We start from the raw sequence: 16,329 nt of genomic DNA on the forward strand, positions 1-16,329 counted from the left end.
TGGCAATACATAGGCCAGGTGGGTCAGGGATGTCTTTGGTGTATAAGCTGATAAAACTATCCTCGGAGAATGGACTTTAGGGTTAGATAAGACCTTAGTTGGAATCAGGCCCTGGTTGCAGCGTGTTCTGAGGCCTCATCTTTGAGCCCGGTTTCTCTTTCTATAGAAATGTGATAATACAGTCTGCCCATTAGGCTTCTGTGGGAAGCATGTGGGGTGATGTAGGTAAAGCACACAGTAGGTACTCAGTCTGGGTGGCTGTAATTGTGACCGTCCTGGCTGAGAAACTGAGGCCTTTAGGAGCAGGTATCTTAATCGTGTACAACTTTAGATCTGCCAGTAGGCCTAGCATGGTGCATGTGCATACTGGCTGCTCATTTTTTGTAATTGGTTGAGTAGAGCTAATACCCTAAGGATTTTGTGCCAGGAGGAGGCTGGGTGAAAGTGGTAATTAAGGAAGAAGGCTCTGACAATGGCATGTGTGTAGGGTGAGTTAGAGGTGAGTAGAGGTGTTGGAAGGGAGAGGAAGAACCTTGAGCCTCAGAAGTGAGGAGATAGCAAGCACACTGTGACGTGACCTGGTGGGGCCAGGTGGGTCATGGAGCCTCTTCTTCCAGTGTGGGCTCATGGGGCCGAGTGGGAAGGTAGCCTTGGGCAGAGAGGTGGGAGGGGCATGTGTGTGGGTAGAGGTACTTGTGGGTGTCTGTAGGTGTTGGGGGGAATGTGCATGCGTGGGTGTACATACATACACGTCCAGAGGACCCACCGCTGACCAAAAGACACATTTCTGCCCTCACACAGCTAACAGTTGCATGGGAAAGAATGGCATTAATGAAATTGTTACTTAAACATGTAGTGATTGGTCTGACGGGAAAATTCAGGGATTCTTTGGAATTCATACAAATACCTAATTCATACTTGGGGGCTTGGGGTAGGCAACTCGTTTTCAAAACAGCTTTTATCTTTTGGTCTTATTTATCCATAATAAGCATAATTTAATAATTTTTACATAGATAAATATATTGATCTTTCCTTTCTTTAACATAACTACAATACCATTATTACATCTAAAAAAATTAACCTAACTTCTTAGTGTTCTCCAGTATCCAGTCAGTGTTGAAATTTCCCTGTGTGTCTCATAAAAGTTTTTATAGTTGGTTTATTCAAATCAGGATCCAGACAAGATCCACCTGTTACATTTGGCTGACTTGTGTCTTCTAATCCATAGGTTCCCCTGCCGTCTTATTTTCTCAAGTAATTTGATTGTTGAATGACCAGGTTGTGTGTCCTGCAGAGTTTCACGGAGTCTGGGTTTTGCTGATCACACCCCCATGGTGTCAGTTAATTAGCGTGCTGCTGGGGCTCTTGCACACCCTGTAAACTGGAAGTTAGAGCCAGAGGCTTGAACAGGTTTGGCTTGACTTGGTTTCCCCATAGGCCTTTCACCTACTGCTTCAGCAGCCGTTGGTGACTGTGGCCTAGGCGGGAGACATGTCATTGATGGCAGCATCCACGCTAAAGCCAGCCAGTGAGAAGAGTCACCCAGGGAAAGGGAAGGGGAGGGAGGTAAGGCTTGGGTGAAAGAGAGGACGGACATGCCAGCACTGAGAAGAGCTCTAAGGACCTGGTCACTGTAGTGAAAGAGGGCTGGGGTGGAAAGCAGAGGCAGCACTGAGCTGCGGGGACCTAGAAGGTCTTTTAAACTCTTTAAGCCTCATCTGCAGAGTGGACAGAGTACCTATGATCGCCTCTGAAAGGCCTGTGGAGATTCAGAGAGGTAGCGGATGCAGGACATTTAGCAACATTGCCTGGCAATAGAAAGGGATTACTGGATGTTATTGGTAACAATGATGATGATGATGTGGAGGAGGAGGAGAAGGAAGCTTGGACTTTCCCCCCAGGTCCACGAAGCTGTTGAAAGCTTTTGGGCCAGAGGGTTATGACCAGATTTGCATTTTAGGGAGCCTTACCTGTTTGCAAGATGGAGGATGGGTTTGGGACAGGGATAAAGGGGGGCGAGACCGAAGTTAGGTTGATGCTGTTGTCCAGCAGGAGAGGGGGCCGGCATGAGTTAGTGATGCCAATGGGGGTGGAGGCAAATGGACTTATTGGAAGGTATTCAGAGAGCAAACACAGAGAAGAGGTAAGAGTCAAAACAGGTAAGAGGAGGGAGCCAGGAATCCAGGAGGGGGTAGAGGGCTTTGGCTTGACTCTCTAGAAGGAGGATGGTGGTAAATCTCTGGGACCTTGGGTCAAGCATGCACCCCAGTACCTATATATTTCTGTGTTGTGTGACTGTGTCTGTGCTGCTGTACTAATATATTCTGTGCATTTTAATATACACGTTAAAATAAAAATTACTTAAAAATCAGATAAAGATGAAAGAAACAATATTTTAAAATATCTTGCTATGATTAAAATGTCTCCTTAATCTCATTAGCTGGGAGAGCAAGGCAAAATACACACTCAGGGAAAGGTGCATCATTAGCAATAGCAGGTATATATCCACATCTCAAATAGTCTTCTTGATTATTTGATGTTTTTGGCCAATTTCTTTTCAGATATGATTAGACTAGCATGGCTCTTAGCTCCTTGTGTGGCTGATGAAGAGCAATTACTAGATGTAGGGCAAGTGTCAGCAACCTCAGGCTCATGGGCCTTATTTACGCTTGCAGTACTGGAATGGCTCAACTTGTGAGTTCTTTGCAGGAATCTTTTAGAGCCACTGATTCTATTTTTATAAGGGTTCATTTGGCCTAAACCAGATTATACGCTCTTTGCCAGGCATCTATAAGCTGCAGTGTCACGCTGAAATGAACACACTGTTAGGGCACGCTGGTCACCCTTCTGCATTCTGTCCTCCTGTGCTTCTCTCAGGACACCTGGGAAGCTGTGCCTGACACATGACCCCTACCAGAGCCCCAGGGAGGGCACCAGGGGCCATCTGTACACTCAGAAGGACTAAGCTTAACTTCTTCCTTTTATCTTCTTTTATGTATTAAGAAGAAATAGAAAAGGAAGTGCAAGCACCATACTTAGATCCCTGGGTTGCTCTGTGACAAGCCAAGGGTGGCAGAGTGTTTTGTGCGAGGTGGTTAAGGCAGGTGAGGTCCTGAGCAGCCTGCTAGCATGTGGCTCCAGCCTGGGCTCTTGCATGCCAGGTACCCCTGCAGCTCATGGAGTCTGGCTGTTGAGGGGGGCCCACTTTGTGCTGGAAAAGCCAGGGTGGGTGTGTGGAGGAGGGTGGGGGCAGGGAGGAGCTGGGGTGTCACATGTACCCTCTCTGACCTCTAAAGCAGTCTGCCCAGGAGCGAGGCCCCAGCTTGCCCCGAGGCCAGGTGTGTGGGCCCGTATGGGGAATTTGGCACATTTAACAGCATTACTTGCCATTAAAAATGAATTTGCGTAAGATCACCTTCTCAGCTGGTCCTGGGGGCTGGGGGTCCAGGGTCCTCTAACTTACTGCCTGCTCATGGACATTCCCCTCCCACCAGCCAGGGCCCTGTGTACGTTTCTAGGGATGGCAGTGGTGAGGCCTCTGCAAAAGGAGGGGCCCGGGTACCCACCAGAGATGGGAACCAGATAATGGATTAACCAGGCAGAGTTGGTGGAAAAGAGATTTGTGAGGTTGTTTAAAATTGTTCGGCATTCTACAGGCTGTTATTCTCTTGCTGCTAATCCTGGATTCTGAAGAATCCACAGGAGACCCGTGGACTCGGACGTCATGCCTATGCTGAGCAGTTCCACCGCGACCTCACTGCAGCCAAATGTGCCTGGGAGGGAGACTGGCTGGAGGAACGTGGGCCCTAGTTGGTTGTTGCTGTAACATTGCTTCCTGAGCCTGTGCAGAGCCAGTGCAAGCATCTGCTCTGGCCCCAGAGCCCCTGCGATCCTTGGGAGGGGGCAGGCGCCTGGGCACTTGGGGGAGGGTGCGTCCGCCTTGACGGGACTGGCTGCTGCCAAAGGGAGCTCATTGGAGTCAGCTCCACAGTCACCCTGTGCAGTTCCCAGCCCTGGAAAGGAGGCTGGCTGTGAGAAGAGGCAGTGCTGCCGACCAATTAGGAGCCCAGGCTGCGTGGCGCTTTCCTCCCCTGAGTGATCATTTCCTTCTGAGGTTTGGTTCTGCCCTCTGATTATCGCGACGCGTTGCCTGTTTGGTTTTTCTCTGCTTAACTCCCACACTCATTTTGTGCATGAATGAGTACAATGAAACCAGTTTAATTTGCTGTTAATTCTCTGTTCAAAATATTCTCTTGTGTTTAAGGGACATGGTCCCTTTCATCTTTCTGCGGTGGTTCTGGAAAGAAGGCAGCTGCTGGGGTGGCGGAAAGGGTGGGGAGGGCGAGGGGCTGTGGGAGACGAGACAGGCACAGTTCTTTGCGGAGCAGGTGGGCACTGTGGAGTGGGACATCTTTCACAGCCTGTTTGGGAAGAGGGCCCGTGGGGGTGGGGCCTTTAGGCTTTGGAGCTAAGGGGTCATTTTGGATTCTCACTGTGGGGTAAAGTTCATGATTGAGAGAAATACCTCCCAGTGGAGGGGTCATGGCAAGGGATTCGAAGGTGCAAACCCAAGCTGGCTTCTGTGGATCCCGTGTGTAGGCATGAGAAAATGAATTCTGCAGCAAGTCACAGTTGTGAGGTGGTCAGGGGAGACGGTGATGTAATTTACAGAAGGCAAACTTTAAAAATTGCTTTAAAGCATCTATGTGTAGTGTTTATACAATATGCTCGAGCTTAGCCAGTCTGAAAGAGACCTATTTTTTGACAAAAGTTGCTGGTTTTGGTCAACCGTGCCTAGCTCTTCCACCTCTCTGCTTTAACCAGAGGACCTTGGGGGAAGAGAGCTTTGTACCTGGTGACAGGTATCCAGTCCCCAGTGTCAGGGCTGTATTTTGAGTGACAAATGATCTACACAGGAGCCGAGTCTGCCGAGCAAAAGTAATGAGGGGGGTGGCAGCTTTGTGGCTGGTCACCCCGACAGTCCCTCAGGCCATGTGGGAGCAGAGGCAGCTGGGTGGAGGGTGGGTGAGGCTGATCCACCATGAGGGTCTGCCTCATTCTCCAGTAATTGCAGAAAGACCCCATCTTTTGGGGAGGCTGTTCTTTTGGATGCTTTATGTAAATTGAAGATGGAGGAGGTTGAGAAACCACCAGGGATCAGCTTCCCTCAATTTTCCTGCCTGGAGCTACCAAAAGTGCAGGTTGAGGGAGCCCAGGAGCCTCTCAGAGCCTGTCAAGCATTCTTCTGGTGACCTAGCTGGGCATTCTTGATTCCCTAGGTAGGAGGGCGGAGCTCCACTTTGGAAAACACACGTGCTTTATCCATGATTTTAGCACATCTGTAGAGACTGCCTGCTAGATAAAGGTGCACAGGAAAGGGAGAAGAGCAAAGGCAGCCTGTGATGGGTGGATTTACAGGGGCCAGACAGTACGGCCCATGGGACTTACCACACTGTTCTGCCTGGGGTTCTTTGCCAGAAGTGGGGAGAGAATTTCAGAGGCCCAGGATGCTGGGAAGCAGGGATCATTGGAGAAGATGGGGCTCTGAAGATGAAGTCGGGGGTCAGCTGGGCTGGGTTGTGCTCAGGGAGTGGTGAGGGCCACCCTCCCCTGCCCCAGGCATGGGGCTCCTTCTTACCTGCTTCACTTCCCATGGCCCCCTCTTGACATGAGCACAGTTTGGGGAGTTAGGGCAGAGATTCCCAGCAAGGAGTGAGCTGAGAATGGATACAATCAGGATCAATGTGCTGTTTGGGGGCACTGTAGTTGTACCAAGGTAGAGCATTGTCATTAAGCTCATCTGAAAGGATACGAAATGAAAATAAACACAGTGCGTGCCCTGTCATCTTGCCTTCTTTTTGTAATTAGGAAATCTCCTTCCTCACCAGAGAAGGCATAGTGACACTCATGTTCGTGTGTCTTACCAGGTATGTCTCTACCACAGCCTGGGCCCTCCTCACCTCTGGCTTCAGACCACCTCCTGAGTCATATGGGTGGAAGGCTGAGAATGGTGGGGACAGGTCCCATGTTCTGCAGGCTGACACCAGCCTGGCCCTGCCATGCCCACTCTCTGCCACCCATTTACCATTTACCATCCCTCTCCTTGGCAGCCAGAATACTTGACCAGTATTAGCTACTGAGGATGGTCTGTTTCTGGAGCCCCACTTCACAACCCACCCCTTTATCCTTACCAAAGAGTCTTGTGGTAAGGACACTGGTTTAATTAACTTTTCTAACTAACTGGACCACATAACGTTTTTTTCCCTGGAGCATATATTCTTGTTTCCCAGTTCCACATATTACCCTTTGGGAAACATTGCTCCAAACCTTCCAATCCCTTATGTCTTCTCCCATCCAAATCCTTTGCAGAATCCAAGAGGTGCCTGTAGTCTGGCTCTTGCAGGAAATCTTCCCTGACCATCGCTGTCCTCCCCAGGGCCCTGATAGTTCATACCACTTAGCTCCAAGGATTCTTTTACAGACTGAGGTGATGAAAGTAGTTTTTCAGGATAGTCACAAGATCCAGGGTCATGGTTTTCTCAGGAACCTGATTACTACTTCCTGCTGGACTTCCAACCTTTGCTGTCACTTGCTACACTTCCTCACCCCAGTGCTCCAATGCACTTGAACTTAGGACTTCGCAAGTCAGAGAATTCCACAGCCTTCAGGCCAGTGCCTTGACCAGCTATCTCCCACCCCTTGTCCTACTCTCAGGCCCGGGGGCCACCCATCAGCCAGCTCAGGGCTTGCAGTAGCCTTGGCCATCCATGCACTGAGCAGGTGGTGAGTATTTACAATGTGCCTGGACCTGAGGATATAGGTGTAGACAAGACAGACCATGCCCCTGGAGTCATGGAGGGAACATGCCATTCCTGGCTGGATTAGCTTCCTAGGGCTACCATAAAAAATTGCCACAAGCTAGTTGCTTAGAACAACAAAGATTTATTCTCTCACCATTTTGGAGGCCAGAAGTCTGAAATCAAGGTGTTGGCCAAATCGATTCCTTCTGGAAGCTCCGAGGAATAATCTGTTCCTTGACTCTCTCCTAGCTTTTAGTGGTTGCTGGCACTCCTTGGTACTCTTTGGTTGTAGTTGCAGAAATTCAGTATTGGTGGTGACAGGAGCCCTGCTGTGTCCATTATCCCCCAGCTGCCCTCTAGGCTGTGGAGGGCGGGCAGAGTTTTGCCATTTCCCCATGATTCCTGGGTAGGCCTTGGCTTGTTTTGATTGAGCATCTTGCTGTTGGCTTCCCTTCTGAAGCCCCCTTTGCCCATCTGCTGACTCCTCTCCTTCTACCACCTGGTTTTGCTATGTTGCATTTTCTCTCAACTGATCTCCTTCATTGTGCCTCTGATTATGGCCCCATCACATCAAAGGGGACTCTTCCCTAAACATGACAACATGTTTCTCTTGATGTGCCAAGTTTACAGACTCCCAGCTGACAGGAACACTAGTTACCCATGTGTCTCTGAAAATTCAGTAGTGGTGAGTGAGACTTGTGCTCCCCATGCTTCTTCTGTTTTCCTTCAGGCCTTCTAGGAAGAACTTAAACTCCTTCCTGAAGCTGGTGGAAACCAGTAAGCCAGAGAGAATGGCATCATAGACCAGACTTAGGCCAGTCATCTTCAATGGATATACTTTGCTTAGAGTACTCAATATAAACTATATTTAATTTTGTTTTTGTTCACTAAACATCCCCAGGGACACAGCTGGTGTCTTTCTGGTGTTCTGAAGGGTCACAAAGACTTCTGCAGAAGTTTGTAGGTGTACTGATAGCTCGAAGGCTATTTTATTATTGTATGTTAAAATAACGAATTAGTTGATTAAAAATTACATGAAAAAATTTAAATCTCACTCAACAAATTCTGTCTGCACATTTGTCCAGGCCAGACCCTTTTCCTGTCTAGATTTTGGGTGGGCAAACGGTAGGCCACGGGCACGATGAAGCCTGTAACCTGTTTTCATGCTGTAATGGCAATGGCAGATTTACATAGGTGTAACAGAAACCTTATGGCTCACAAAGCCTAAAATATTTACTATTTGTCCCTTGACGGAAAGTTTGCCAACTGCCAGCATAGACCATCGTAGCGAACATCATTCAGCCCAGCTTCTGGGTGGTAAACTAAGGCCACTTGGGAGGGTGTGCTCTTGAACAGGCTGGAGGACTTCCCCTAGAGCTGTGTTCTTTCCCAGCCAAGATGGTATGTTCCCTACAGAGGTCCAGGGAATGCAAGCCAAGATCCATTTGACTGATGGTACTATGGCTAGTGTGTGTAATAAGATCTCAAGCAATAGGGCACATGCCTATCTCTCAACTGTCTTTTGAAGATGTGATGATGTCTGTGAAAACATTTTATAAATTCTAAGGGCTGTTTATTAAAAGCATATGTTAGCATCCCCTCAAAAATAAAATCTAGCAAGATATGGGTGAGATCTTTATGAAATGAACGGCAAGACTCTGATGAACAAAATTGAAGAAGAACTAAATAGGGGGATATTCCATGTTCGTGGACAGGAAGATTCAATATTGTCAAGATGTCACTTCTTCCCAACTTGAGCTATAGATTCGATGCAATCCTAATGAAAATCCCAGCAAGTTATTTTATGGACATAGACAAAATGATTCTAAGGTCTGTATGGAGAGACAAAAGACGTCAAATAACCAAAACAATGTTGAAGAGCAGAGGTGGAGAACTGACACTACCCACCACTGAGCTTGAATGCTTTACATGGTGACAGAGAAGCAGCACAGAGGAGGGAAGACTTACTATAAAGCTGCAGTAATCAAGAGAGTGCGGTATTCCTTTTTTTTTTTTTTCCTTAACGTTTATTTATTTTTTTGAGACAGAGAGAGACAGAGTATGAACAGGGGAGGATCAGAGAGAGAGGGAGACACAGGCTTCAGGCTCCGAGCTGTTGGCACAGAGCCCGATGTGGGGCTCAAACTCACGGACTGTGAGATCACGACCTGAGCCGGAGTCGGACGTTCAACCGACTGAGCCACCCAGGCACCCCGAGAGTGTGGTATTCCAAAAGAATACACATAGCAATGGAACAGAATAGAGAGCCCAGAAAAAGACCCCTACAAATATAGTCAAGTTCTCTTTTACAGAGGAGCAAAGGCAATAAAATAGAGCAAAGACAGTCTCTTCAACAATTGGTGCAGGAACAATTGGAGGTCCACATGCAAAAAATGAAGGGGCATGGGACCCCTGTCTAGACACAGACCTTACACTCGTCATAAAAGGCATATATCGGGGCGCCTTGGTGGCCCAGTTGGTTAAGCATCCGACTTTCGCTCAGGTCATGATCTTACCGTTTGTGGGTTCGAGCCCCACATTGAGCTCTGGGCTGACAGCCCGGAGCCTGGAGCCTGCTTCTGATTTTGTGTCTTCCCCTCTCTCTGCCCGTCCCCCACTTGTTCGTTCTCTCTCTCTCTCTCTCTCTCTCTTTCTCTCTCTGTCTCTCAAAAATAAAAAAAAAGTTAAAAAATTTTTAAAAAGCATATATCTTAACTTTTTATCCAACTGTTTCAAAATAATAATAGATAATGAGTGATTATTATGGGCCAGGTACCATAAAAAACACTTTACAATAGCATCATTAGACCTTCATATTACCTTGAGAAACAGGTATATTTTACTCATATTACTGGTGAGAAATCTGGGGCTCAGAGAGGTTGTGTAGGTTTCCCAAGGTCACACTGCTATTATATAGCTGGATTGGAACCCATGTCTTCTGACTTCACCTCCAGTGCTTTGTTAGCTGCATCATAACTGGCTAGGTAGGGGTCCTTTAAATAAGGCAGGTGTGTATTTTCCTCTGCTGGTAAGTAAAGCTTTGCATCATTTTTTAAAAGGAAGGGCAGGTGTACCTAAGGAACATGGTGAAACATAAAACACAGCTCAACTGTCTCTGGCCATTTCTAGCCTTAACACTGAATTTTGGCTGTTGTAGAGTAAAGCTCCATGTCATTTTGCTGCGATGTGAACCCAAGATGTGAAGCACCAAGGGAGCTTCCAGGAGGGACACAGTTTGCTGTTTGCCAGTTGTCATCACATCATACGTTAGGGCAGTTCTTACGATGTGGGGAAATGGTGACTCCCCTCCTGTCCAAGAAAGCCAGCCTGTAGTACTGGTGATGGAAATCAGGAGGATGCAAAGAGAATTGACACCTTACCAGAAAGAGTGTACACTTGATTGTATTACTCAATTTAAAAATTAATAGAAGTCTTGGAACATGGCCACATTTAGATATTACCACTTGACTGTCCTTGGGAGGCTGAATAATAACCATTCATGTCCCTGCTTACCGCCTATGCACTCTCCCCACCCGCATTCCAGAACTTGGCGTTCCCTCTCCAGGCCTCCAACACGTTGCTGCCTTTAAATTCACGGTCTCCTGGTACAGAGTTAGGGACCAATACATTGCAGATAAGCCTCCTCCCCTGAGAAGACTGTAGGCTGATGGCCTCGCTAGTGTCTTGTTCCCCCGCTGATTTGGTCACTGGCCCATTCACCCAAACCTGAATGGGCCCCCAGTGCTCTTACCCACATCCTGGGCACATTTCTGCCCCCATCCCGTAATGCCCTGAGCTGTGTATCCCATCTTCCCTTTTGCAAGCCCTCGCCCCTCCTATTCTAAACACAGGATGTGGGGCCTTCTGCGAATACACCAAGATGCTTCCACGTGTCAGGCATGGAGGTGCTCATATTCCCAATGAATGCATGGGGCGGGGGGCGGGGAGGGCTTGCCCAGCCTCTGGGAGCTCTGACTAGAGAGAGGCTGGTCCTTGTCACTGGCTTTCCCGGGTCGAGGACCTAGGGCTCCAGCCTTGCTGCACAGGGCCCCATGCCTTCACAGTAACCCACGTGGGCTGCATGCAGGGAAGGGGATCTGTTCCCTGTGCCTGTCACTCTGCAGTGTGCGGAGGGAAGTGGGGCTTTTGTGAGTTCTCAAGTGAATCTGCTGGCCCATTGTCTGGGCTAGCTCTCCACAGAACTCCACCAGCGCCCATGAGGACAGGGCGGGGCTGGGAAAGGCCGGATGTATTCCCAGCCAGGGCTGAAAACACTATTCATCCCAGAAACACCCTATTAAGCAGCAACAATGGCACAAGGAGGGAGAGGGGAGAGTGGGAACAAGGAGGGAGAAGGCAGGAGAGGTGAGGGAGGGGAAGGGGGGAAGAGGGCCAGGGGGAGGGGGGAGCGCAAGGAGGAAGAGCACCCACACGCAGAAGAGGGGGCCACTCGTCAGGTCCTTGTGTTCCTGGGGAAGGATTCAGAGCTTTAAGGAGCCACATTTCTCCTAGGGAGACCCTGGCATGCTCAGTGGGATTCATAAGGGAGATGAGAGGTAGGATATGCCCACCAGGGAGGTGACAGCCCCCTTCCCTCCTCTGTGCTGCTCCTCTGTGACCATGTAAAGCATTCAAGCTCAGTGGTGGGTGCTGTCCCATTAGGACGGTGCCAGTGAGGTGGTGGGGCTGACGGAGAGCTGAGGGAACCAGAGTGAGGGGGAAAGAGACTATTCAGAAGGTCCTGTCCCCTCATAATCTGAAGGGCTGATGTGGAGAAAGGGAAGCAGTTGGTTTTGGGGGGAGGGGCTTTCATGGTCACAATAAGGGCCAAAGAAAGGAAATCCCAAGGAGCCAGCCTTCTGACATTTGGACCAATCTGACAAGAAAACGGCCAGCTTGGAAAGGTAGTGAGTGACCCGTCTTGGGTGGTATGTAAACTGACACTGAATGGTCAACTGGTGAGGGTGCTGTATCAGAGGCTTGAGCTTAGGATAGAGGAACATACCAAACTTCTGGAGCTTTTAAACCCAGAGAGGTTCTGAATTGAGAGTGATGCCCAGATTCGGGACCCAATCCCCAATGTATCTGGATAGGAAATTGTGAATGGGCAGAGGAAATCTGGGCAAGTCATTGTGTCTGAGCTGGAAAACATGGAACAGAGCTCCAGATCCTGAAGCCACTGGACTTGATCTTTTCTCAGTTCAGAAGGAAAAGAACTGCAGGTGTCGTTTTTCCCGAAGCCTGTTCTTTAGGCCAGAAAACCGAGAGAGAGAGAGAGAGAGAGAGAGAGAGAGAGAGTTGAGAGGCACAACCCTCTCAAGGAAACCTCTCCCCCAACCTAGAAGGGAAATGCAAGGCCAAGTTGATGAATGAACCTTGCCTTGAGCTTCCAGCATGGAAGAGGAGGTGACTTCCAGGCAAGAGCCTCAGTCCAGAAAGGCCTAGAGTGATCATCCACCTTATCCACTGTCTGCCTGGGGGACTGGGCAGAGAGAGAGAGAGATCCGAGCTTATAGCGCATGCTGATGGCAGAGCCAGGCCTAGACCCCAGGTCTCCTCTGTAATTGAGAGTGCTCTCCTAAGCCTGGGACATCCAGGTTGTGATGCTGAATTTATCCAGTTCCAAAGCCCTGGTAGCTGTGGGAGTGTGACAGCTTCTGCCGTGGGAGGTTTCAGGCATCAGACTTCCCCCTGCCCTCCCTTCCTACTGCAGAGGGCAGATCAGGTGCTCCTAACCAGAGCTGGAGCTGGACCCTGCGGCCACCAGTCTAGCTTGCCTCCAGTTGTGAAAACCCAGCAGGACGCTTTGCAGGCCAACAGGGGAACTTTGCCTGGAGCTTCAAATCCCTCTGGAGACATTTCTGCACAAAAGCATGCACTGCAGGAGTTTTTCAAGGCTTAGGGAGAACATTTGTGGCATTGAAACCATTTGGGATCTCAGGAAATGCTGGATGTCAGGAGCCAGTCAATGCTATTGATTGGAAAACACAAATAGAAGTCTTCCCAGGGCCCTCTCCAGACACCTTGGCCGTGAGAGAGAGGCCTTAGGGGCATTAGTGACAAGCAGGGCTGGACAGGCTCTCCCTGATAAGGAGAAATAGAGTGGGAAGAGGTCCATTCCTGGGGGCAGAAGACATTCGTGGAGTTCAAGGGGTGGTGCTGGAGAGGCCTTGGGCATCACCCCATTGACAACCCCCACCCCCCCACCCCCCCACCCCCCATCCCCCATCCCCCATCCCCGCCAACCACACAGCTCAGACAGGCCAGAACTGTGATCTCACAGCTAAGATTGAGCCATTCCCTGGCAGGCCCCTCCTGGGGTCAGCTCTTGGTGGTCCATTGCTTCCATCACTGCTTGCCTCCCTTTGACCCTCTATGTGTTAACAGTGGTCATGTGATGCAACAGGATAGGGTTAGACCTAGACAGACAGCACCTTGCAAGTAGTTCAGAATCAGTCCTTCCGGACAGGGTAAAATGATGAAAGCAGACAGCAATTGAGCACTGCACTGAGTGGTGGCTCTGTACCAAGGTGAGGGTGGGAAAGACTTGGTGGCTGGAGTATTAAGGGAGGCCTTCTGAAGGAAGAATAATCGGGCCTCTGTGCCTTGCCACCTACAGCCTTTGAACCCAGTACTGATTCACACAGCTGGGCCCATGGGTCAGCTCTCCAATGGCTGTGCACTGCCACTGCTGGGTGATCTGCAAGGTACCTGTGGAGGAAAGTGATGTCACTTGGTCCTGCTGTCATGGAGCTCGCAGGACACTGGCCAGGAAACTGCAGAGATGACATGGAACACAGACCCTACAAAGCTGAGGTGCTAGTGGGGATGGGCTACATCTTCAGGGGCAGGAGGAACGTAAAGGCTGGGTGGTCAGGCAGGCTTCCTGAAGGGGGCGAGAGGGGCCATGGCTGGAGGAGTTTGGGGGGTGGACGGTTAGGGTGTGATGAGGATAGATTCAATCGGGGGGACCTGGGTGGTGGGTCTGGGGGCTGCATTAGACCAGGCTGGCTCTCTGGAGAGGGAGGGGGAGGCCTCTGTATAGGAGTGGGGTGGGCAGTGAGGAGGCATGAGGCCACGTGCAGAGAGAGCGGTGGCATGAGGCACAGAAGCCCCAGCACAGGACACTTGGAAGAGGATATCGGCAAAAAGTGTTAGCACCTGGTGGCAGGTGTGCTTTGGAACAGCCCTAAGGGTGTTCTGGTGGCTCCTGGAGACTCAGCACCCCCAGTCTGGTCCAGGGTGTGTCCAGGAGAACATGAGAGCCTGCCTGGCCAGCCCCACACCCTCCTTTTCTGACTGGTGGCCCCTCCCCTGGCACATCCCCTAAGCCCTCCCCCCTGGGGCCACCTGGTTTTCTCTGACTGCTCTCAGTGTACTTCAGAGTCAGTTCCCAGTGCCAGCAACTTCAGAGAAATACTGTACCACAGATCAATCCAGGATGAGGGCACAGGAGGGCCTGGAAGGGGAAGCAGACGGCAGCGTGTTCCTTCTCATTAACGAGCTCGGGCCACCATCCATCGCTGGCCTTCATTAAGACTGCACAGAGTCATTTTGCATGGGCATGTGGGCTCTCCTCCCTGCTCTTCTCCAGGGTGATTGATGCCTCTGGGGGCCTGTACCCCCAAGAAGGGAGAGGCCCTCTTTCCTGTGCCCACGATAGACAGGAGGCAGCAGGCTTATTCTGCACAGCTCTTTTTTGTGTGTGCCACTGGTGCCAACTCATGGGTATGTCCGAGTGGCTGGGGCACAGATTTCATCTCCATCAGAACCCATGGTGATGGAAGAATGGAAAGTGCCAGGCTCCTCAATTTTAGTAGTTCTTTGACATCACTCACAAAAACGCAAAGAGGTGAAGCACTGAGCGGCACTGGGCTCCTGGCCAGGCCTGCACCATCAGTGGGGGGTGTTGATTTAAATGATGTCCTCAGACCACCGCATCCCTGTGTGGTTTCCTTTTCTCTCCTGGTGCCTTGCGTCTCTCTCTCTCTCTCTGTCTTTGCTGCTGCTGGATTGGGCAGAAAGGTGTGCCCTGTGTTGTCAGGGAGGAATCTGGGTTAGGCAGAGGTGAGGGCCTGAGAGCCAGGTTGGCTGTAGGTCTGGTTAAAGGTCCCAGGACACTTGATGGCCCGGCAGTAGGCAGGGCAGTCAGCAGTCATGCCTGGGCCGGAGGCAACCTCAGAAGTCTGCTTTGCCTTTTCCCACTTGCCTGATCTGGCTGGTTTGGCTTGGGCCCATAATGTTTGATGCCAGAGATGCCTGGAGATTCCTGACCAGGGGTGGTGACCCCCAGTTCTCTTCTTGGTTCTCTGGCTGTGGCATATTTTCAGGCACAAGAGGGGCACATGTGGATCTGAAGGGGTGTCTGGCCATCTTAAAGGACAAGGGAATACTGGTATCAGAATGGGAAAAGGGAACTGAGACAGAAGGAAAAGAAGGCAGAAGAAGGAATTTGGCAAAAGAAAGACTGTTTGGGATTTTTGTACCCCAAATGGAACGCTTCTGGTCTCTGTGTTTCCTTGTTCCTGTGTAAGTCTCACATGTGCAGGGCTTCTCCTATGTTGGAGAACATACCTGGGGCCCCCATCCGTCTGTGAGCCATGTGGAGACAAGAAGCTATGCTCAGGGTGGGGAGGCCAAGGTGAGGGGGGCCTGGGAGCACAGAATGAGTGCAGGCTGTGCAGGGGCATGGGGGTGGTGTAGGGGTGCATGGAGGGTCCTGGTGGCCAGACCTTCATGACAGCAGTCTCCCGCAGGCAAGGTCCAGCACTGAGCTTCCTCTCCAGTTAGACAGGAATACTGTTGACGCTGTAAAGAGTGAGCCCAGCCGACCCGAAACCTCAGGAAGACTAGCAGCGTGTTGTCTGGGAGGGTAATGGGACAGACGCTGTTGTCACCCTGTCTTTGTTCTGAAGAACTACCCGGACTTCGCCCCCTTCGGGAAACCTCCAAGGGTTGTGGAGCTGCTTGCTGACCCCCTTCCCAAGGGCTGTGGATGCAAGGAGAGACAGACTCTTGTCCTAAGTTCTTGGTGGCCTTCCCAGAGAGAGCCCTCTCTGGTGGCTCATGAGATAGTAGATGGGAGAGGAGCCCACTGCCTGGCACTGTCATGGGGAGGGGAGCAGGGTGCAGAGGAAGGCAATATGGGGAGCACTGGGATTGGGGTGTGGCCCTTTCATGCAGAGCAGAGCCAGTGATGAGTGCCTTGAGTGCCAGCCTCACATGCTCTGCCTCAGTTCCAGGGCACTGAAGGGAACACTGGACCCAGGAAAGCCCAGTGCTGCTTCCTGGGCCTCAGTGTATGTCTGGGGGTGGGGTGGGTGGGGAACCACTCGGCTATTTGGGCTTCTTCTTGTTGGCCTTCCCCATTGCTTCAGACCTGACGGGGCCACACAGGGTCCAGCTGGTCCTCAGGAGGAGCCGGCCAGACAGTCATTTAGTGAGCTCTTGCCCGGGCTCCTGCCCCACCCCAGATCCCTCATTCACAGTGTGTGTGGGAAGAATGAGGCTGCACTGAGTGGCCTGTCTG

The 16,329-nt window shown here is 50.6% G+C and overlaps 1 protein-coding gene across 2 annotated transcripts in view; it reads left to right on the forward strand.

Moving 5' to 3' along the window:
- The window catches only part of EPHB1 (EPH receptor B1), a 432,844-nt gene that overhangs the window by 109,665 nt on the left and 306,850 nt on the right, over window positions 1–16,329 (forward strand). The window contains exon 1 of one of the 2 annotated variants that reach the window (XM_058729965.1): window positions 13,176–13,616. The exons of the other annotated variant lie outside the window; for it this stretch is intronic. The gene's annotated coding sequence lies outside the window, so the exon portion shown is untranslated. Of the gene's footprint in view, window positions 1–13,175; window positions 13,617–16,329 lie in introns of those variants that run through there. 2 annotated transcript variants of the gene reach the window in all.

This window comes from Neofelis nebulosa, chromosome 5 (genome assembly GCF_028018385.1).
Source record: "Neofelis nebulosa isolate mNeoNeb1 chromosome 5, mNeoNeb1.pri, whole genome shotgun sequence".
Lineage (NCBI taxonomy): Eukaryota > Metazoa > Chordata > Mammalia > Carnivora > Felidae > Neofelis > Neofelis nebulosa.